Below are 23,628 nucleotides of genomic sequence, written 5' to 3' on the forward strand. Positions count from 1 at the left end.
GTGACAGTGTCCCTTTAAATTCAACAGCTTGATCATGGTCTCTCCTTATTTGAAACATTGGGACACCATCATATACGTTAGATGGTTAGACAGTACACCAAAATTTGTAAATTATGCCCTCCTATGGTTGTCAAATACGCTACTAAACGACAACTATCGACTTAAACTTCAGTGACACCTACCTTTTGAAGTCAGATACACATTTCTTGGTCAAACAGTTGCCCATTAACCTAAACTGAAGGTGTAAAGACTAATGCCCCCGGTACACTTCAGACTAAAGTCAGCCGCATCTGCCAATAACTATGGGTTCGGATGGCACTCTGTATATGGAGATGCTGGCCAACTTATCATCAGAGACGATATCGATCTGACATGTTATAGTTTGGACTGCAGTTCACTTTGTTGGCGGCTTTTTCATGTTTTAAAATGTCTTCCCAAAAGTCTGTCGGCCGAACGATCACCTTTTAGGATCTGTGTTGGACCCTTACGCGTGAACTCTTGAATCTGTGAGAATACATGATTTCTTTGCTACAATGAATGCCATACTACATAGGTTTTCTTTTCATTACTTCTCGGGGTCAATGTGGTCTTCCAAAGTGTATCTTTGTCTCTGAACATTGACAGACTGCTAATGGATTTCTTCTAAATGTCTGTGAATCATAGTTGTCACATCTCACCATTGGATTACAATCATTGTACTAAACCACAAAGCCATAAGCCAGCTGTAATTATGGAAAAGTACCTTACAGTTTAAACATTACATGAATTGAAACTAATGTTTTAATGTGTCTTAGAATTAAACCGTGAACACTGATCGTGTCATTGACTGCTCGAATCAGTGGCGGAGTCCTCTAGGGAGACGTTCTCTGCATGTTGCCACTTTACTGCAATGAGCGAAGGTAGCGTTGATGTGGAGCTGGGTGAGGGCTTATTTTTTGTGTGCCGAGCTGCCGTTATACCTTTTTCGTGTGGATACGATCTTTTGATCACCCGTGTTTGCATTTTAATGCAATGTTGCGGTAACCCAAAAAACTTATTTCTGGCGTCTTGACTTTTTTTTTTTTCCACTACGCCTTTATCAATCGATTTCATTCTTTTTATATCTTGATAGATTGGGCCATTCTGAACGCTGCCATACCAAATATATGTATTTTTTTTATTGTTTTATTTTGAATGGGGGGGGGGGTGATTTGAAGTTTTAGATTTTATTTTTTTAATATTTAAAAAAGTTAACAAAAATAAAAAAAAAATACATTTAACGTGAAACCAGATTACAATTAATTTTTATGCAAAGTTAAAAGGAAAAAAAAACCTATCATTTTTTTCAGCACGTTTTCGGGTAAACAGGATGTCTGCTGCCATAAACAATGGTACCCTTCTCACCCAGAAGGATGGTGTCAAAAATTGTTCTGTTCACATGCAAGTGTGGTCGCCCTGTCTAAGCAGGCTATTAAACGATTGTCCATCGACTTCTATGTAAATGATCAGCAGTCAATTAAAGCCGCGGGTCAGCTAATCTAAATATACCGTAAAAATTCTTAGCTTTTCTTGTGATTGGCCACCCGTTTACGCTGGACGATTATTGGGAAACGAGCCTTCCTAGGATGTAAAAATGCACCCTCGTAGTGTAGATGTGGCTTTTGTTACACACTTTGCACCCCGTTTGCCGAAAACGTCACCTTCGTTTTGTTTTCGGAAAATACTACATATTACATTTATGGAAAGTACAAAAACAAAAATGCTCTTATGGAAAAAAAATGTTCACAATAAAAAAGGAAAAATCATGTAAAGGAAAGGGTATAATTAGTGCTGCTTGATCTGAACATGGCACAATGTCATTTTGTGTGCCACTTAACCAATAGGCTGGCGTGGCGGGCAGTAGGCTTGGGGTCACTATGTGACCTTTACTGTTATATGCAGTACTATGTGTGGGGGGAATATGGATTTCTATTACTGTATAAGCAATTTATTGAAGTAAACCAACAAAAAGTATCCAAAATCAGGCAATAATGTCAAATAAGTCACTTTTATTAATTAATAGAGAATAAGCTAATAAAAAAACACAAAAGGAAGAAGGGGGGAAGATGTCATGAGGAAAGATAGTATAATACATCATGAGTACAGGTATGAATTTTCATGCACAGTGCACTTTACAAAAGTACATAATATAAATAAATCTAAAGTACAATGTCCAGTGACTAATAAAATTGTATAAACAACATTTAAATATTGCACATTGTCAAAGTATTATGGTGAGCCGAGAAGTTTCAGTGAACCCATAGGATGGCTTGTGATTCAGTGACTTTGGAGTCAGGGAGTTTCCAAGGGAGGAATGACTGAATTGCTGTCTGTGTTTTATTGATACTTTGCATTTGTTTTTTATTTAACTTTTCTGTCTGGTACAATCCCCATTAGGAAATGTGCTCCACTATTGTTAATGCCATCCAGTGCGCGTCTTGCCACATGTATGCAATCCTTGAGCAGCCGGTCGAGGGTGCATACTGCTGTGCGAGATGTGAGCACGTTGTACATTTGGAAGCCCAGATTCTGAATCTAAAGGCCCCTTCACATTTAGCGACGCTGCAGCGATACCGACAACGATCCGAATCGCTGCAGCGTCGCTGTTTGGTCGCTGGAGAGCTGTCACACAGACCGCTCTCCAGCGACCAACGATGCCGGTAACCAGGGTAAACATCGGGTAACTAAGCGCAGGGCCGCGCTTAGTAACCCGATGTTTACCCTGGTTACCATGCTAAAAGTAAAAAAAAACAAACAGTACATACTTACCTACAGCCGTCTGTCCTCCAGCGCTGCGCTCTGCTTCTCTGCTCTCCTCCTGTACTGTCTGGGAGCCGGAAAGCAGAGCGGTGACGTCACCGCTCTGCTTTCCGGCTCACAGCCAGTACAGGAGGAGTGCAGAGCGCAGCGCTGGAGGACAGACAGCTGTAGGTAAGTATCTAGTGTTTGTTTTTTTTTACTTTTAGCATGGTAACCAGGGTAAACATCGGGTTACTAAGCGCGGCCCTGCGCTTAGTTACCCGATGTTTACCCTGGTTACCAGTGAAGACATCGCTGGATCGGTGTCACACACGCCGATCCAGCGATGTCAGCAGGAGATCCAGCGACGAAATAAAGTTCTGGACTTTATTCAGCGACCAACGATCTCCCAGCAGGGGCCTGATCGTTGGTCGCTGTCACACATAACGATTTAATTAACGATATCGTTGCTACGTCACAAATAGCAACGATATCGTTAACAATGTCGTTATGTGTGAAGGTACCTTAAATGTGGAAGCTGGCAACACAGATCCATTGACAATATGGAAAGGAGTCTTCTGCTCACTGAGCATCTGCTCAGTGAGATAGATGAGGGGATGTGGTAGGATGGAGCTGCAGGACAGTGGAGCAGCAAGCTGGGTGACAGTTAGAAGGCCGGGTAGTGGGCAGAGTGCCAGGGAGGCTAGTCCCGATCTGGAACACCCCAATAAGTTTGCTAAGTTGGCAGATGAGGGGGGTGCCAGTACAAGGGTAGCACTGCTGCAGCCAGGCATGTCCTCTGAAGGCCGGAGGAGTGACTGCTCCAGTAAGGAGGGAAATAGGAGAGCAGGGCAGGCCAGACAGGTGCTGGTAGTGGGGGACTCAATTATTAGGGGAACAGATAGGGCAATCTGTCACAAAGACAGGGATCGTCGAACGGTGTGCTGCCTACCTGGCGCTCGAGTCCGACACATCGCTGATCGGGTTAACAGATTACTGGGAGGGACTGGTGAGGACCCAGCGGTCATGGTTCACATTGGCACAAATGACAAAGTTAACGATTTCAGGGAATTAGGCTGCAAGCTGAAAGCAAGGACCTCCAACGTGGTATTTTCCGAAATACTGCCTGTACCACGTGCCACACCAGAGAGGCAACGGGAGATTAGGGAGGTTAATAAGTGGCTCAAGAATTGGTGTAGGAAGGAGGGGTTTGGGTTTCTGCAGAACTGGGCCGACTTCTCAGTTGGCTACAGGCTCTACAATAGGGACGGGCTGCACCTCAATGGCGAAGGTGCAGCTGTGCTGGGGGAGAAAATGGCTAGAAGGTTGGAGGAGTGTTTAAACTAGGGAATGGGGGGGATGGTATTCATTTTATAGGAGGGGAAGATAGTGCAGATAGAGACCTGGGCACAAATAAGGAAGTTGGGGTGGCATGGGTGGTGGGGTTAGAACAATTAATAATTTAAGAAGGAATAGAGGTACTGAGAGATTGGGGAACTGAAACCTGCAGTTCCAGCAAAGGTAATCGGTTTTTGACAACTATGAGAGACAATTACCTTTCACAGAATTTCAATATTTGCAGTTGACACTAAACTCTGCAGGGTAATCAATACAGAGGAGGACAATTTTATATTACAGGATGATTTATGTCAACTAGAAGCTTGGGCTGATAAATGGCAAATGAGCTTTAGGCCATGTGCACACGTACAGTATTTTTTGCGTTTTTTCGCTATAAAAACGTGATAAAAACGCGAAAAAAAACACTTACATATGCCTCCTATTATTTACAATGTATTCCGCATTTCTTGTGCAAATGTTGCCTTTTTTTCTGCGAAAAAAATCGCATCGCGGAAAAAAAAGCAACATGTTCATTAAATTTGCAGAATTGCGGTGACTCCGCACGCCTAGGAATGCATTGATCTGCTTACTTTCTGCATGGGGCTGTGCACACCATGCGGGAAGTAAGCAGATTATGTGTGGTTGGTACCCAGGGTGGAGGAGAGGAGACTCGGAGAGGAGACTCTACTCCACGGACTGGGCACCATATAATTGTTAAAAAAAAAAAATTAAAATAAAAAAACAGTGATATACTCACCTTCGATGTCTTCCTGCCTCTCAGCGGTGCACGCTGCCGCTTCCGTTCCTATAGATGCTCTGTGTGAAGGACCTGCGATGACGTCGCGGTCTTGTGATTGGTCGCGTGACCGTGACATCATCGCAGGTCCTTCACACACACCATCTATAGGAACGGACGCCGCTGAGGAGATCGGCTGTCTGCGGGTGAGTATAACCATTTTTATTAATTTTATTTTATTATTTTTAAACATTCTATCCTTTACTATTGATGCTGCATAGGCATCGATAGAGCTGTGTGACAGCTCTCCAGCGACCAAACAGTGACGCTGCAGCGATTGACATCGTTGTCGGTATCGCTGCAGCGTCGCTTAGTGTGACGGTACCTTTACACTAAGCGATTTACCAAAGATCATGACCAGCGATACGACCTGGCCGTGATCGTTGGTAAGTCGTTGTGTGGTCGCTGGAGAGCTGTCACACAGACAGCTCTCCGGCGACCAACGATTCCGGTGTCTGTCGCGTCCCTCGCCATCAGCTTCCCGCACTGACTGTGAGGGCCGGCCGTAAAGCAGAGCACAGCGGTGACGTCACCGCTGTGCTTTACGGCTGGTGCTCACAGTCAGTGCGGGAAGCTGACGGCGAGGGACGTGACAGACACCAAAATGTGAGTATGTAGTGTTTGTTTTTTTTTTACATTTACAATGGTAACCAGGGTAAATATCGGGTTACTAAGCGCGGCCCTGCGCTTAGTAACCCGATGTTTACCCTGGTTACCAGTGAACACATCGCTGGATCGGCGTCACACACGCCGATTCAGCGATGACAGCGGGTGATCAGCGACCAAAAAAAAGGTCCTGATCATTCCCAGTGACCAACAATCTCCCAGCAGGGGCCTGATCGTTGGTCGCTGTCACACATAACGATGTGTGACGGTACCTTAACAAACAACTAATAGGCATAATGGTAAACTAAAAATACCCACACCCACCCACTATCTGCTGGTTTAATTCCTGCCGTCTTCCATGCTTATTCGTGTGTGCACTCGGTGAGGCTCCCAGCTATTAATCATAGGGCAGATGCCTCCTGCTAGTTGGCTGCTGGGCCCCCTGGAGAGACAAATTGTATTTTTAGAGGCAGATTTCAGTTACAACTCTTTTACTCCTTTATGTCCTGTGTGTTTTAGCTTTCAGTAGGTGTGCCGTTTGCTTTGTCTTTATAGACTTTTATGGTTATGTACTAATTAGCTTATAGTATGGCAGAACCCTCCAAGCCAGAGAGTAGTGACCTAAATATCATGGTGCTCCCTCAGTAACTGGGAGTATGCAAAAAACAAATAACATTTCACTGAGGAATCTTAGGTGTTACTGTTCAGTTGGGCTAAATGTTATAAATGTGTTGTTGTATTCTGTGCATAATTTGGCAAGGAGAACCGCTACATACTGTAAGCCCAACAGCGAGGAGCTACGACTGTCCAATAACTTTACCAGTAGGTAGTCTATTTTCTGGGAACACCGCTCACGTCAGTTTTTTTCCCTGATAACACTGGTATCTGTAATCTTTGGGGCTATTCATACGTTTGATTTTTATTTTATTTTTTCTTTAAATCATCGGACCGAATGGTGCAGATTTGTCCAGTATTGATCCGATTTTCGTATCAAAATTGCCAATGGAAGTCTATGGGTCAGTGAAAAAATAGGATGCCATCAGTGTGCTTTAATTTTATGGACTGTTTGATAGCTTAAGAAACCTTCATTATTTATTTTTTCCAACCAAGAAAATCTGATAAATGAAAAATGCGTATTAGAAGAACATTAGTGATGTGTGAAGGAGCCCTTAGGGTATATGCACAAGTTTGATTTTTGCTGGAGAAAAATCTAAGGCCACGTTTACACTATCAGTATTTGGTCAGTATTTTACATCATTATTTGGAAGCAAAAACCAGGAGTGGAACAATCAGAGGAAAAGTAGGATAGAAACACGTCAACACTTCTGCATTTATCACCCACTACTGGTTCTGGCTTACAAATACGGATGAAATATACTGACCAAATACTGAACGTGGCCTAATGCAAATACTAAAGTGCTGGCAAGAAGAACACTGCAGAGAATGCGCAAAGTTTTCTGTTTGTTTTTCCTTGAATTTTTTTCCCATCCTTTGGAATAAGTATAAAACACTACAAAACCACTGAAAGACATTACATGCTGACAATGCATTGCTGGTTCAAATCCCCAAGGAAAAAAAAAAGCAGCACGTGTGAAATTTCAGAAATCTCATTCACTTTTCTTGGACTTGCAAATGTTTGGGGTTTTTTGCCAGAAAAAAACCTTGTGAAGGTTCATTCCTCGTGGGAATGAAGATTATAGACAAAGTGGATATATAACTTCGGACCTACCCAGTTGACTTGTCTATGTTCCTGTCTTTTTAGAACATACAACTTTCCTACGGTGAATGAACTTGTTTACAGAGTTAAGAGTCAAATAATTTTATAGGGAACCTGCTGCCAGGACAGACTTCTTGAGGCTACACTTAAAAACTGTTCACACGTCATGAAAATCCTATTGCAACATCACATTTAATGATTCAGTCGTGGTGCTTTGGGGCCTGTGAATTACCATGACTGCAGCACCACCATTACAAGTCCAACACTGTTGAACTTTTGGCCTCGGGTAGCGACACACACGTGACTTTGCCTCCCCGTGCAACTGCAGGGCTGACGTCAGTACCCGGGCAAGTGCCGGGGCCCTGGCGAGACAGGGGGGCCCATTGAAGGCCGGCGTTAAGGGCAATCCAGTACACTTTTTTGTGGCACCTTTTAGTCAATTTTTTTTACTGCATTCGGGAGAGAGCACGCCCTTGCATGCCTTTTTTTTTTTTTTTTTAAATGTATGTATGGACAGGTGCTTCTAACAAAATTAGAATAACATCATTTAATAACCTTTTATTTCAGTTGTTCAATACAAAAAGTTAAACTCTTTATATAGAGTCACCGTTATCCCGGTGCTTGTGCACCTTTTACTACAACACTTTTTCCTTCCACTCAACTTTCCATTAATATGCTTGGATACAGCACTCTGAGAATGGCCAGCTTCTTTAACAATGACCTTTTGTGGCTTACCCTTCTTGTGGAGTGTGTCAATGCATGCCTTCTTGATATGTCAAGTCAGCAGTCTTCCCCATGACTGTGGAGCCTACTGAAACAGACTTAGGGATCTTTTTAAACGGTTAGGAAGCCTTTGCAGGTGTTTTTGGTAGTTATTCTAATTTACTGAGATAATGATTTGTGGGTTTCATTGACTGCAAGCCATAGTCATCAACATTAACAGAAATAAACACGTGAAATAGATCACTCTGCATTGACTCTATATAATGACTTTTTGTATTGAAGAACTGAAGTAAATTAACTTTTTAATGATATTCTAATTTTGTGAGAAGCACCTGTATGTTTTGGTGGTACGAGTTCAATTTTTGCAATTTTTTATTAAATCGGACCATGAAAAGTCCTATAGTGTAATATGAAGGTTGGGCTAGAACTTATGGACCAGGTACATGTCTCGACCACTGGGCATGTACTTGTTGACCAGTCGACGTCATGTAAAGCTGCACGTATCTAAGATCACTGTGCTGCCAACTCATTGGCCGCTTTATCTTATCTGCTAGGTAACGCTGTTTGCACAACGCCTTGTGCTAGGGTAGAGTTGTTTGTACTTAAATCAGTTCCGTGCTGACAGTTATTATACCTTGAAAGGGTATATTTATACTAAAGTCCAAGCTCTTTGGGCAATTTTATGGTTGTGTCTCGATTTCTTGTTATGGCAAAAATAACAAAACAGATTCAGTATGAGCCAAACATTCATTGTGAAGGTTTTTCCAGGCTGTCCAGCATCTGGGAGATGTAAAAGTTACGCCTTCTCCTAGCCAACCACACCTACCTAAACTCATTTCAGGTGCCCTGAGCAAATACCTTCCAAGGAATGTAAATGGTCCTTTGCTGCTGACCAATAAACATATGCATGAGCTAAAAATCCTGTGACTGAGAGTGACTCCTCCAGCAGAGGCGTTCTGTGCTACTGACCTGTCAGCAAGGCTTCAGAGGTATGGAAAAGCTTGTAGACTGTAAGTTTCTTTTCTTTTGAAATTACAAATCTCATTTTGTATTGAATAGAATGGGAATGTGTAAAACGCGTTAGGTCGCTGGTAATTCTATGGCTCTCATTCGCTCTTACTTGTTTTAATATTGAATGTAAATAATTCATAACCCCTGTGTAGTTTTACCATGTTCTTATCTCATGTATTGTTCCGTGTTTTTTTAGTTTAGATATTTGTAATTATTCTAGTAGTACACGGTCAAAAGATAGAAATTGATGAATACCGGCTAACATAATGTGAGCATATTTCTAAGTAATTGTATTGGCTAATAAGTTATAGAAAGGATAAGTCATTTTCAATAAGTCACTTCTCAGTGTATTTTCTGTACATATGTGTGACCTTAAAGTAGATTTCACTCTTTTTTTAGGGGTTTTCTTCTTTTGAACGACCTTTAACGCCTTTGAGAAAAGTTATGTTACTGTTAATGTTATATATTACAATACATAGGAGCCCTACGTAACTTGCTTGACAAGTAAGATAAGGATTAAGGAACAGTGGGTGTTTAACAATTCACCAAATATGAATGGATTGTTTTCCATTGAATTGTTTGTGCAAATACCTAAGGAATTAGAAAGGAATTAGATCTGCAGCTGATTTTTATATCCTTCAGTTGCTGATACCAATGGGAAGGAAATGCATATTAAAAGTTGAATGACACATATGGATAAATGTAAAAAATTATATAAAATAACCAAAGCCATACTAGTAGTACATTGGTGCATAATTTCCCCAAACATTTCACATAAAATGTCCTCCCCCCCCCCCCCCCCCCCAAAAAAAAAAAAAAAAAAAATGTGAGCCAAAATGTATTACTGTGTTGGCTAATAAAGAGTGTGTGTGGGTGATATTTTATATATATATATATATATATATATATATATATATATATATATATATATATATATATATATATGTGTATTTATATTATATTGTGTACTTTTTTTCTTTAAATTGACTTTAAAAAAAATTACCAGATTAGGATGCGTTTCCTAAAAAAAAAAAATCTATTTTCTGTCCGATTTTGATCGTTTTGAATAATTTACAGTTGGGCCCAAATTCTATCATCTGTATGATCACCGCTATTGGATGTAGTCTAGAGTTTGAGTCTCAAACATGTGATTTCACAGTCCATATGGTGAATAATGCTAAAATCCTTAAACTTGTTGACCTTTTTTTTTTTTTTTTTTTTTAAACGTCTTTGGAAATCCTTGTCATTCGGTCTGTACATGATTGCCTACACATACAGGAAACGCCTGTCTATATTCCTGCCAACGCTCCCATACAGTTGTCTTCAGGCACACAGGGCTGATATGAAATTATAGAGCAGTTTTATAGAAGACGTTGAATACACATCGGCTCTCGGGGAGTGACTGCTACGTGGAAAAACACGTGTTTGTCTATGGCGTTGTTTTTACATGGTGTAGCACTTAACTGCAGATAAGATGGTGTAACTGATAGGCTAATCTTAGGTGGCTAATCTTAGGTGGAGTAAACTTTCTAATCTAGTAATTAGTTTCAATTCTGTCTTAATTTTTGCAAAATCTATTCAGTTGTAAATAGTTAAATAGTTTTTTTTCTATTTTTTTAACTTGAGCCAATTGAATGGATAAACAATGGTCTGTGTTGCACTGAGTTTCTTTACCTGTCTTTGCACTGGAGGGGTCAGTAGGCACAATGTATGCATTGTTCTGGGTCTGATCCCATTATATGGCTCTCCTGACTCTTTGATTTTAGTCTGTGTAAGCTGTTTGTTGTTTGTCTCCCACTTAAGACTCTCAGCAGGTTGTAGATACTTTTTTTTTTCCCCATGGCTGCTCTGCAGTTCTACAATAGTAAAGCCCTCCACCCCCCATATACATTGGACTTCAGCCATACATATTGGATAGTTGTCAGCCGGATGATGCTTCAGCCTATACTACCGACAGCCATCTCCGACAACTCTCCCATACACAGGAGCGCTCGCTAGACATAAGTTCTCCTATATTCTCTATAAAAAAAAGCCACCATTAACTAGCATCTTATTTCATGGAGAACAATGCAATCAGTAGTTCAAAAACAGACATGCGCGAATGACATCTCCACCCAACACCGTCACCGGTGCCCCGCATATGGTAGACCATCAGCCAAATCCGTTGATATCTGCCGGTTCAGCCCACTTTAGTCTAATGTGTATGGGGGTCTTTACATCAACCAAATCTGCTGCTATCGGCGGGCTTGGACGACCGTCTACAACTTCCCACTACAGATGATGCAGGACAAAAGGTTCCGGCGTCTCCAATTTTGGGCGGCCAGTTTTTTGTTTTCTGTGAATTACCCCCTGGCATTAGTCGTCTGGCAATATCGTGATCTGATCAGCATAAGGTACAGCCCCTTTTTAAAAGTAAGATTTTAATAAATATCTAACGGAATATAAGAACAATTTTCAAAATTTTGAAAAGATTGAATGTCACAAAATATTTATTTAACCCATAACATGAAAGTAAGGTTAATATAACTCATTACAAAATCTTCAGTTTTACTCAAAGTAGTTGATGCAAAAATTACTACACCCCACATCAAAAACTGCATCAAGTATTTTGTGGAACGTTCATAAATTTTAAGTACCACACAGTTCTTCTAAGCATGGAATGAACACGTTGGCGACATATTACAACAGCTATCTTTTTTCATTTTTCAAGAGCGACCTCTTTTAGAGCCTGGATGCTGGATGGAGAGGGAGAGTGATGCTGATGCTCAACTTTCCTTCAGAATTCCTCATGTGTGTCTGATTTGGTTCAGATCAGGAGACATACCTGCCCACTGAATCACTTTCGCCCTGCTCTTCGGAAATGCAACAGTTGTCATAGATGTGTCTTTTGGATCAGTGTTATGTTGGCAAAGTGCACGTCTACCAAAGGCACAAAATGATGGTACCATCAGTACATCTGTGAATTCATGACACCAGGAGCACTTATGAAGCCCTTCGTAAGGACACTGCCACCACCATGTTCCATTGTAGGTACCATGGATTTTTTTTTTGTACATATTTATCCTTTGTGATGCCATACAGCTTTGAAGCCATCTGTTCCAAAAACAGTTCTTGGTTTCATCCGGCAGAGTATAGTCTCAGTGGTCTTCATATTTTTCAGCCTGTGCCCTGGCAAATTGTAGGCCAGCATTCTTGTGCATGGGCTTTAGGAGAAGCTTCCTTCATGCCATTCCTCTGCAGTGTATGCCATATTGTCATGGAAAAAACTCACCCCAGTTTGGCTTTCTATTTTTATAGCTAACTGCTATGAACTTGTCTGTTGCTTTTCTTTAACCCTTCTCGTCAAAGACATAGTAACATAGTAACATAGTAACATAGTTAGTAAGGCCGAAAAAAGACATTTGTCCATCCAGTTCAGCCTATATTCCATCATAATAAATACCCAGATCTACGTCCTTCTACAGAACCTAATAATTGTATGATACAATATTGTTCTGCTCCAGGAAGACATCCAGGCCTCTCTTGAACCCCTCGACTGAGTTCGCCATCACCACCTCCTCAGGCAAGCAATTCCAGATTCTCACTGCCCTAACAGTGAGAATCTGCTGCTAACAGTGCCCTAACAGTGCCCTAACACTCATTTTCTCACTGCCCTAACAGTGAGAAAGACGCTGCTGTTTAGATGTTAACTTCCATGGTCAACTTGGACGTCTCCGTGAGATGGTTTTGATCACTTTTTCTACTGTATTCTAACTCTTAGGCTACTTTCACACATCAGGATTTTTGTTGCAGGCAGAATCTGGCTAATGTTCCAAAAACAGATGAGAGATAGAGAGAGATATTTTCAATGGATTCTTCGTTTCACATCTCCGTTTCACACATTTCTAGCCGCCTCCGTCACTGTGCGCTTTTTTTCGCTGGAGAAAAAAAAAGTTCCTCTGGACGTTTTCTCCGTCCACCGGAAACGACTATTTGGACGGATCCAGAAGAAAACGGATGAAAGGTCTGGCTATCAGGCGCAATCCGGCGCTAATACAACTCTATGAGAAAAAAAACAGGTCCGGCATAAAAAAAAGGGATCAGTTTTGTTCAAAACTTGCCGGATTGTGACTGAAACAAAAGACCTGATGTCACACCGTAAGCAGCGTTAAAGGGGCAGGAGGGCGTACTGGGACCCGCACCTGTCCCAACCATTTTAATGGGGTCCTGGCTTTCCCTTATCTCGGGGGGTACCTATGATGGTTAGGAGGCCCGAGCCGCCAGCATCTCCCTGTCTCCTGTGCAGGCCCTATAAGTGGCCCCCTCTCCCCCCCAGGGAGGAGGACTGCACCAGTGTATAAACACAACAATAAACAGGGTATACAGACAAGGTAACAAAGTCTCAAACTCACCAAATGCTCACACAACCACAGAGGGTACACATAGAAGGGAAGAGAAGGAGAAAACTAGGAAGGAAAACAGGTTTAACAAGCAACCAAAACAATAGACACCAATCTCTGTAATAAACCTTCAAGCTCCAAATATCACTCTCCTTCAACCTCCAAGCCAGGCAGCAGAACTGATCACTGACACTAGCTGTAGTCAAGGCTGGGTCTATATATAGAGGAGGAGATTACAAAAATCCACTTCAGCTGAGAGACGCAGCTCACAGCAACTTAGCAAATAAGGTTGACTCATGCACTGCTGGGACAGAGCAGCCAGGCCAAAATACAGGAGAAGAGCTTTTCACTGTGTGTGAACAAGGCCCAGAGCGCTGTGGTTCTCTGGAACCTCTCTGTCGCGGTAGCCCCGTGACACTTGATGTGTGAAAGTAGCCTTAAATAAAGCTTTGCTGATCTTAATCATTCACTATTCTTGTGTGTAAACAAAAAAACAAACAAAAAACAACAACAACAAACTTTCAGTTCTGGTGATGTTTCTCTTTTATATGGTACCTTTGTTGACAGCATGAAATGGGAAGGGGTTTTCTTTAACAATTTTTCATAGTCGGCTGTCTGCTAGACACCCGATAAATGAATAATTAGACTTTAGTGTGGTTGAATTCTTGTTAACTAGAATCTTGTAGTCTAAACTCTACCTTTGCTGTTAAGACTTTTATTGGAAAATATAAATTTTTGCAACATGGTCTTGAATGCATTTGTTAAAGCAAAAAAATTACATTTTTGGTGTCCTAAATAAATAACCAATTTTGTTTGCAGTCAATGGTCCACATTTGTGGGAGTTTTTTATAGTATGGTATCTCATAGAAAATGTTAATTCTGAAAGGAAACTAAAGGTTAATGGACAAATCTGTTGGGGTGTACTCACTTATGGTGAGCTATGTAATTCTCATAAGGAACATGAGCGGTTGGCAAAGCAAGCGTTCTGGTGTATGGAGGGGAATCGGGAGAGATGGCTGCCAAGAAAACATCATTTGGGCCACCGCTATCTATAGTGTATGGGGCCCCTAAAAACTAGATTATGGCCATGAAAACATTATGACGTGATGATTGTATTATGTACAACAGTTCATTAATCTAAAAAGGAACTGTGTGATGCTGTGTTTCCCCGTTGGAGGCACTGTACCGAAATTGAACACTTGCTTATGGATTTTCCCAAAGGTTACGGCTCATTGTTGGGGTCATAGTATTGGGACATTGTATAATAACAAAATTAATTGTAAAATGACCAAAAGGATTAAAAAACATAACTAGATCCTGTAACTTTTATGTAGCTAAATTTTTAATAAATGTACTGTAATTTTTCCTTTCGGTAATGTGCCAACATTCCTTTAAGATGAAAAACTTTGACCCTTTGATTATTAATTTTTGGCCTAGCTCTACTGGATCTCTGCTTAATTTTTTTTTTTGGGGGGGGAGACTTGTAATTTTTCATACTTCGTGTTGTGGGGAAACCGTATGCAAGTTAACAATGTGCAGTGGAGGGAGACTATTTGAAGCCAATGAAATGATCAGAGATGGGCTTTGATTGTGTGTAGGACTTTCCAAAATGGTAAAAATTTCTGAGTCCGTTGAAGATATTGGGCATCCTAACAATCACGGTATGTTATGGCAAAATTATTTATTCTTAAAGGCTTAAAGCGCTATGGCAATCTCAGACATTTTATGGGCTAACCAGAGGATATTATAGATGCCAGCTTTTAAGGTTCATCCAGAGATCCCCAGCCTGTAGCTCAGGAGCCACATGTGGCTCGCAAGATCATGTGTGGCTCGTGGCTGTCTGCCAACTTGGTGCATTAGCGCTAGGTCAAGAAAACGGCTAGGAAGGGCAGGACTTCAGCTGATGTCTTTTTATGAGTAGCCTCACACAGAAGGGCAGATGTGGCTTTGCGGTTGGAGAGATAAATGAAAGGGGTATCCCCATCTCAAAGATCCTATCCTAATATGTAGTAGGTGTAGTAATAGTGATAATATTAGTAAGTACCTCCAATTAGAAATGTAGTATAGTTCTTCACATTCACTATGTCAGTTACCTCATATAGGGCATCGTATTACCTTAAAGTGAACCTATCACCAGGTTTGGCCGATAAGAGATATGACCATCATCTTTCAAGGCTGATATACAGCATTCTGTAATACTGTAATACTGTATATCTGCCCGAAACCCGACCTGCAAGAGAAGAAAAATAAATTTTATTATACTCACCTGTGGGGCTGTCCGAGGGGTGTCACAGGTCTTGGTCCGGCACTTCCCATCTTCTTACAATACCCGTCCTCCTTGCTTCGTGTGGATAACTCGTCTATTTGTCATCCACGCAGTCTCCTCGGCATCGTGCTCCTGCACAGGTGTACTTCTCTGCCCTGTCAAGGGCAGAGCAAAGTACTGCAGTGCGCATGCGTCGGGGCTCTGTGACCTTTCCCAACACCTGCGCACTGCAATACTTTGCTGTGCCCTCAACAGGGCAGAGAAGTACACCTGTGCAGGAGCGCTGTGCAGAGTTGACGCGTCATCCACACAAATCTAGCAGGAGGGCGGCATTGCAAGAAGGGAGGCCCCAGACAAAGACCGGCGATGCCTATCGGACCGGCCGCCCTGGAGGTGAGTATAAGTAGTTATTTTACTTCTCTTGCAGGTCAGGTTGGGGGCAGATATACAGCATCATAGAATGCTGTATATCGGCCCTGAAAGGTGATGGCCGTATCTCTTATCGGCCAATCCTGGTGACAGGTTCCCTTTAAATATACATGGTTATGACCACTCATACAGTGACATATAGCTCTTAGTGGTCATAACCAATTTGCATTTTTATGTGCACCAAAACTGCATTAAAAGTTTGTCAGCTGAATCAAATAAGTGCAATAATCGGACAAGGTTGTTATTGCGGATTTTGGTTTCAGACACCTGTAAGAAAAAAAATTGGCATTTTTTTTATGTGGGGGCTTGGTCTCAATGAGAAATAAAAAAAATAAAATAAAAAAAAAGCAGTGTTTTTGACGAAAATAAAACATGGCCTTTTTTCACGAGCCAGAAAATAAAATTTTAAGAAAGCCTTAAGACGCAGTTTGGCGAGTCGTGCAAGAGGAAAAGAAATGATTAAACCTACAGCTGTTATTGCAGAAGTGTTGAACAATTCCTATTGCCGTCACCTTAGCTATTATTGTGCTATTAAACACGTAAGATTGCATGTTATAAATTTACCCAAATCATGCAAGGTGCAAAGATCTCCTTTTCGCCCTAAACCCTGGTTAAACATTGGAATATTTTTATTACATTAACCCTGTGCAGCAGTCGGTGACGGGTCATGGAATCCTTAACAATCACTGTAAACCTTTTATTTCACAATTCTTATAAAGGGTTATACAAACATTTCAGATCAGAGGTCACTTTCCAATTGCTGCACTTTGCAGCCTCATTCTGCCGATCTGACAGAAATACAGATATGAAGATTGGGCCTAGCCAGCCCCCCACCCTGAAATCAACAGCCGGTGAAATTCTCCATTTGTGCAAGTCAGTCATTGGTACCTGGGATTAATGAGTAACTTCAAAAGCGGCCGAGAAAGCAACACATAAGCAGGAAAGGTCAGATATGGGAGCATTTACTGCTCGGGTAAGGCTAAAGGTACCTTCACACTGAGCAACTTTAGTACGATAATAGTAACATAGTAAGGCTGAAAAAAGACATTTGTCCATCCAGTTCAGCCTATATTCCATCATAATAAATCCCCAGATCTACGTCCTTCTACAGAACCTAATAATTGTATGATACAATATTGTTCTGCTCCAGGAAGACATCCAGGCCTCTCTTGAACCCCTCGACTGAGTTCGCCATCACCACCTCCTCAGGCAAGCAATTCCAGATTCTCACCGCTGTAACAGTAAAGAATCCACTTCTATGTTGGTGGAAAAACCTTCTATCCTCCAGACGCAAAGAATGCCCCCTTGTGCCCGTCACCTTCCTTGGTATAAACAGATCCTCAGCGAGATATTTGTATTGTCCCCTTATATACTTATACATGGTAATTAGATCGCCCCTCAGTCGTCTTTTTTCTAGACTAAATAATCCTAGTTTCGCTAATCTATCTGGGTATTGTAGTTCTCCCATCCCCTTTATTAATTTTGTTGCCCTCCTTTGTACTCTCTCTAGTTCCATTATATCCTTCCTGAGCACCGGTGCCCAAAACTGGACACAGTACTCCATGTGCGGTCTAACTAGGGATTTGTACAGAGGCAGTATAATGCTCTCATCATGTGTATCCAGACCTCTTTAATGCACCCCATGATCCTGTTTGCCTTGGCAGCTGCTGCCTGGCACTGGCTGCTCCAGGTAAGTTTATCATTAACTAGGATCCCCAAGTCCTTCTCCCTGTCAGATTTACCCAATGGTTTCCCGTTCAGTGTGTAATGGTGATATTGATTCCTTCCCATGTGTATAACCTTACATTTATCATTGTTAAACCTCATCAATGATAGCAATCCGTGATGTTGCAGCGTCCTGGATAGCGATATCGTTGTGTTTGACACGCAGCAGCGATCAGGATCCTGCTGTGACATCGCTGGTCAGAGCTGAAAGGCTGGAACTTTGTTTCGTCGCTGGATCACCCGCTGACATCGCTGAATCGGCGTGTGTGACGCCGATCCAGCGATGTGTTCACTGGTAACCAGGGTAAATATCGGGTTACTAAGCGCAGGGCCGCGCTTAGCAACCAGATGTTTACCCCGGTTACCATTGTAAATGTAAAAAAAAAACACTACATACTTACATTCCGGTGTCTGTCGCGTCCCCCGGCGTCAGCTTCCCTGCACTGTGTCAGCGCCGGCCGGCCGTAAAGCAGAGCACAGCGGTGACGTCACCGCTCTGCTTTACGGCCGGCGCTTACACAGTGCAGGGAAGCTGATGCTGGGGGACGCGACAGACACCGGAATGTAAGTATGTAGTGTTTTTTTTTTTACATTTACAATGGTAACCAGGGTAAACATCGGGTTACTAAGCGTGGACCTGCACTTAGTAACCCGATGTTTACCCTGGTTACCCAGGGACTTCGGCATCATTGGTCGCTGGAGAGCTGTCTGTGTGACAGCTCTCCAGCGACCACACAACGACTAAACAGCGATGCTGCAGCGATCGGCATCGTTGTCTATATCGCTGCAGCGTCGCTTAGTGTGACGGTACCTTAAGTTCCCATTAGAGTCCACAGCGTGGTGCTGCTAATTTCTTTCTTTAAGCTCTGCCTACTTCCACATGGGTCCTGCGTACCTATCTTTAACATTGTGTACGCAGGGACATGTGTTGTATGCGGATTCGTCCGCGTGCGTTGTTTTGACGTACCCGCCGAACGCAAGAAAATGCAACATGTTGCGTTTGGCGGGCACATCCGCATACAACGCATGTCCCTGCATACATAATGTTAAAGATAGGTGCGCAGGACGCATTCGGAAGTAGGCAGAGCTTAAGGAAAGAAGTCCGCAGCACCATACTGTGGACTCGAACGCTGATGTGAACCCGGCCTAAGAAAACACTACGACTTGTGCTGCGTGCACACGTACTTGGTGCAGAAATGTTTGCATCTCTTGGCAGGAAAAATGCTGCGTAAATTAGATGTGTTTTTTTACATGCATTTTGGGTGCAGATTTTTTCCCTCTTGTTAGTATGGCTGAAATCTGCAAATCAAAAATAAGCAACGTGTGCATAAGACTTCAGGATTTTCACCCACTTTACTGGCATCAGGAAACCCTTCAGGTTTTGTGACATCTGAGCAGAAAAAAATGCAACAAAAACTCGACAAACTTGCCACGTCTGCACATGCCCTAAATGAGCTTGTCCACTACTGGACAACCACAGCTTAAGGCCGGCTTCACACTCAGCGTATGAAAATACGGTCCGTATATTACGGCCGTAATACGCTGAAATGTCCCGAAAATAGTGGTCCGTAGCTCCTCCGTAGGCAGGGTGTGTCAGCGTTTTTTGCGCATGGCATCCTCCGTATGTAATCCGTATGGCATCCGTACTGCGTGGTTTTCTCGCAGGCTTGCAAAACCAACATACCGCTATAGAAATGATCCATGAGTCCCAAAAAGAAAAAAATATATATATATACTGTCTATATATATATATATATATATATATATATATATATATATATATATATATATATATATATATATATATATAATGTCATTAGACACATATATGTATATATATTAATATTTTTTCCAGCGCTATACAGCTTGAAAGCCGGTAATTCAATTACCGGCTTTTTCTTTCTCCTTCCTAAAACCCGACATGATTTGAGACATGGTTTACATACAGTAAACCATGTCTTCTCTCCATTTTTTTTCCAGATTTCACACTACTAATGTCAGTAGAGTGTATCTGCAAAATTTGGCCGTTCTAGCTCTTAAAATAAAGGGTTAAATGGCGGAAAAAATTGGCGTGGGCTCCCGCGCAATTTTCTCCGCCAGAGTAGTAAAGCCAGTGACTGAGGGCAGATATTAATAGCCTGGAGAGGGTCCATGGTTATTGGCCCCCCCTGGCTACAAATATCTGCCCCCAGCCAACCCAGAAAAGGCACATCTGGAAGATGCGCCTATTCTGGCACTTGGCCACTCTCTTCCCATTCCCGTGTAGTGGTGGGATATGGGGTAATGAAGGGTTAATGCCACCTGCGCTCTTACGTCCGTAAAACTCGCAAGTGTGAAGCCGGCCTAATCCATTCAGGACCCCAATTAAAATAATAACAATGTATAATTATATGATTTTTGGGTGTTCCTTTTTGTGTGTATATACGTGTATGGCCCGGAGTTCATTAATCTGGGGTAGTTTCGCCATCATTGGGAATCCTCAGTGCGCCCTACGAGGATTCAGGGTATGTGCACACGTAAAGTGGTCCTCTGCGGACTTTTCCGCAGCAGATTTGATAAATCTGCAGGGCAAAAACACCGCGTTTTTCCTGCGGATTTACCACGTTTTTTGTGCGGATTCCACTGTGGTTTTACACCTGCGGTTTTCTATTATGGAGCAGGTGTAAAACCGCTGCGGATTCCGCACAAAGAATTGACATGCTGTGAATGTAAACCGCTGCGTTTCTGCACAGTTTTTTCTGCAGCATGGGCACAGCGTTTTCGGTTTACATTGTACTGTAAACTCATGGGAAACAGCTGCGGATCCGCAGCAAAATCCGCATTGTGTGCACAGAGCCTTACAAGTCTGCAGTCACATGCAGTAGCTGCAGACCTGTAGCTTAGGATCAGATAAACCCTTTACATATAGGATTTATTGATAGAGAGAATTATGAATGATGGTGAGGCTCAAAAACAATGACTAAAGTGTGTTTTGCAATCAAGAAAAGGCTAATTTACCCCTGATCGTATCGTTTAGGCACATAAATTGTGAGCAGCACATGCTCTCATGTGAAAAGCAGATTGTCCTCTTCCTATAGGAAACACATGGACACTCAACTTTGCCAAGTGTGCATGTGCTTGGGGGAAAAACTTTTTTTTTGCAGCGTCTAACGTATTACTGCGGTTCAGCTCTTGCTATAATAAGAAAATCCAAAGTGTGGTCTGCTAATTAGAAAATGTGCATTACCATGAGAAGGTAGCATACTGCTAGATTTCGATCAGGGTAAATTAGGAAAATCCAGTTTGACCTGGTACATTTTGCCTCAGGGTGTAGAGGTTGAGAAATTTTGCTTCTTAATGGCGAACATGATTGTGGGACTCTAAATTTTAAAATAAATGAGGTCATTTTATGGCCAAGAAAACAAAAGTAAAAGCCATAAATCGATTACCTTCATGGTGTGCTGCTGATGTACACAGCCTTCACCCCTCAACTGTGGCAAAAAAACTATTATATATATATATATATATATATATATATATATATATATATATATATATATATATATATATACACACACACACAAAAAAAAACCTTCCATCTCACCCCCAATGGGAGTGGTCTTTGTTGTCCTTTCTCACTCTCGGGTCTTCTACCAGAGGCCTGGGAGTTTGAGGGTTCTGCGCAGGATCTTAGTTGTTCCCAGCCTTGCGTTTATCTGGGCAGAGAGCTCAGATGTTTCTACTGGGCTCTGTTGTAGCCATTCTTCCAACTTAGGGGTCACTGCTCAAAGTGCTCCTACCACCACTGGAATCACCGTTGCCTTGACTTTCCACATCTTCTCCAGTTCTCCTTTGAGGCCCTGGTATTTCTCCAGCTTCTCATATTCCTTCTTTCTGATGTTGCCATCGCTTGCCCTTGGCACTGCCACATCTATTATCATGCCACATATATTATTATATTTATGTCTGTATTTAGAAAAAAAACAATCCTGTGCGCCAATTTTTCTACATCTATGAGTGTAGACATCCAGCTCACCTTGAGTAAGTGATCTCTTTTTGCATGCATGTATAGGGAGAGATCTGGCATCATTGATAGCAGGCAAGAAGACACCACCAGTGACCAGCCTTTTTGACTAGTCTATGCGGCTTAGTCCTTGGCAGCATAGACATCCAGTGTCTGATGTATGCTGCCCATGGTTTAGGCAAATATCAGCAGTCAGGTTCTCTTTAAGTAGTTTCTTGAGCTACAGTAATTATGGAGCTGTAGTCTGCCCTTTTTATAGCAAAATTTGTATAATGGTTTAAAATAAGCAAAAGTTGGGATTTAGTGTAAAATCCTGGAGCATTTTGTTTTTTTCCCTATCGATGCTTGACTAATATGTTGAGAATACGATTCATTTTTCATGATAAGTAGCAATTTCACTGTAGGCAGAGGCTGACTGTAGCTTTCTTCAGTAGATCTATCAATAAGTCCAGAAAATCTCTGCCAATGGTTGTTATAAGTAGTGAAATGCAGATATTGGGGTCATTTAATAGTTTGACGAACTTAAAGGGAACCTTTCACCCCCAAAATCAAGGGTGAGCTAAGCCCACCGGGATCAGGGGCTTATCTACAGCATTCTGGAATGCTGTAGATTAACCCCCGATGTATCCTAAAAGATGAGAAAGAGAGGTTAAATTATACTCACCCAGGGGAGGTCCTGGTCCGATGGGTGTCGCGGTACGGTTCGGCACCTCCCATCGTCATCAGATGAAGTCCTCTTCTGGTATTCACGCTGCGGCTCTGACGTACTTTGTCTGCCCTGTTAAGGGCAGAGCAAAGTACTGCATTGCGCAGGCGCCGAGCCTCTCTGACCTTTCCCGGCACCTGCGCACTGCAGTACTTTGCTCTGCCCTCAACAGGGCAGACAAAGTACGCCTGCACCGGAGCCGCAGCGTGAAGACCAGAAGAGGACGTCATCTGATGCAGATGGGAGGCTCCGGACCGGACCGCGACGTCTATCGGACCGGACTGCAGCGGGACCGCTCCTGGGTGAGTATTAACCTCTTTTTCTCATGTTTTAGGAAACATCGGGGGCTTATCTACACCATTACAGAATGCTGTAGATAAGCCCCTGATGCCGGTGGGCTTAGCTCACCCTTGATTTTGAGGGTGGCAGGTTCCCTTTAAAGCTGTTCTATTGGGCAGGTGTGATTGGTTATTTTGGTACAGTATTTCATGTCTGACCATATATTTCAGCAATAAAGGCTGCGATTCACTTCAGACTGTAATTAGGGTTCACAAACTTCACGTGTTTTTCCCTGGGCACTTAGGTGATGTGGCATTCACCATGACAACGTCATTTGAATAAACATTAAAAGTATAATTGTGCCCTGAAGCTGGTAGAACTAGTATGTCAACCAACTGCTTAGGATCCAGATCAGCCACATATACTTGTGGAGGAATCCAGATCACGGAGATTAGAGATTCCCCAAGAAAGGCTAATTCCTGGGATGCAGAAGCAAAGTAGTCAAAACCGAAACTCCCAGAAGGATCATAAAATGGGCTTGGTAAATTGTGAGTCTTACGTAATATACTTCTAAACGGTCAACACTATATTATTTTTTCAGGGCAAGGTGTCCTTGAGGGATCTTCTTCCTGGAGGTCTAAAGGTACCTTCACACATAACGATTTCGTTAACGATATCGTTGCTTTTTGTGACGTAGCAACGATATAGTTAACAAAATCGTTATGCGTGACAGCGACCAACGATCAGGCCCCTGCTGGGAGATCGTTGGTCGCTGGGAATGATCAGGACACCGGAATGTAAGTATGTACTGTTTTTTTTTTTTTTACTTTTACAATGGTAACCAGGGTAAACATCGGGTTACTAAGCGCGGCCCTGCGCTTAGTAACCCGATG

At 42.3% G+C, this 23,628-nt stretch overlaps 1 protein-coding gene across 10 annotated transcripts in view; it reads left to right on the plus strand.

Annotated features, from left to right (window-relative positions):
• Window positions 1–23,628, plus strand: part of RBM47 (RNA binding motif protein 47) — a 201,800-nt gene that overhangs the window by 152,469 nt on the left and 25,703 nt on the right. For 2 of the 10 annotated variants that reach the window (XM_069744561.1, XM_069744564.1), the window contains exon 1: window positions 8,672–8,926. The exons of 5 other annotated variants lie outside the window; for them this stretch is intronic. The gene's annotated coding sequence lies outside the window, so the exon portion shown is untranslated. Of the gene's footprint in view, window positions 1–8,671; window positions 8,948–23,628 lie in introns of those variants that run through there. 3 more of the 10 variants (XM_069744562.1, XM_069744569.1, XM_069744568.1) reach the window with 3 other exon arrangements.

The sequence above is a fragment of the Ranitomeya imitator genome, chromosome 1 (genome assembly GCF_032444005.1).
Source record: "Ranitomeya imitator isolate aRanImi1 chromosome 1, aRanImi1.pri, whole genome shotgun sequence".
Lineage (NCBI taxonomy): Eukaryota > Metazoa > Chordata > Amphibia > Anura > Dendrobatidae > Ranitomeya > Ranitomeya imitator.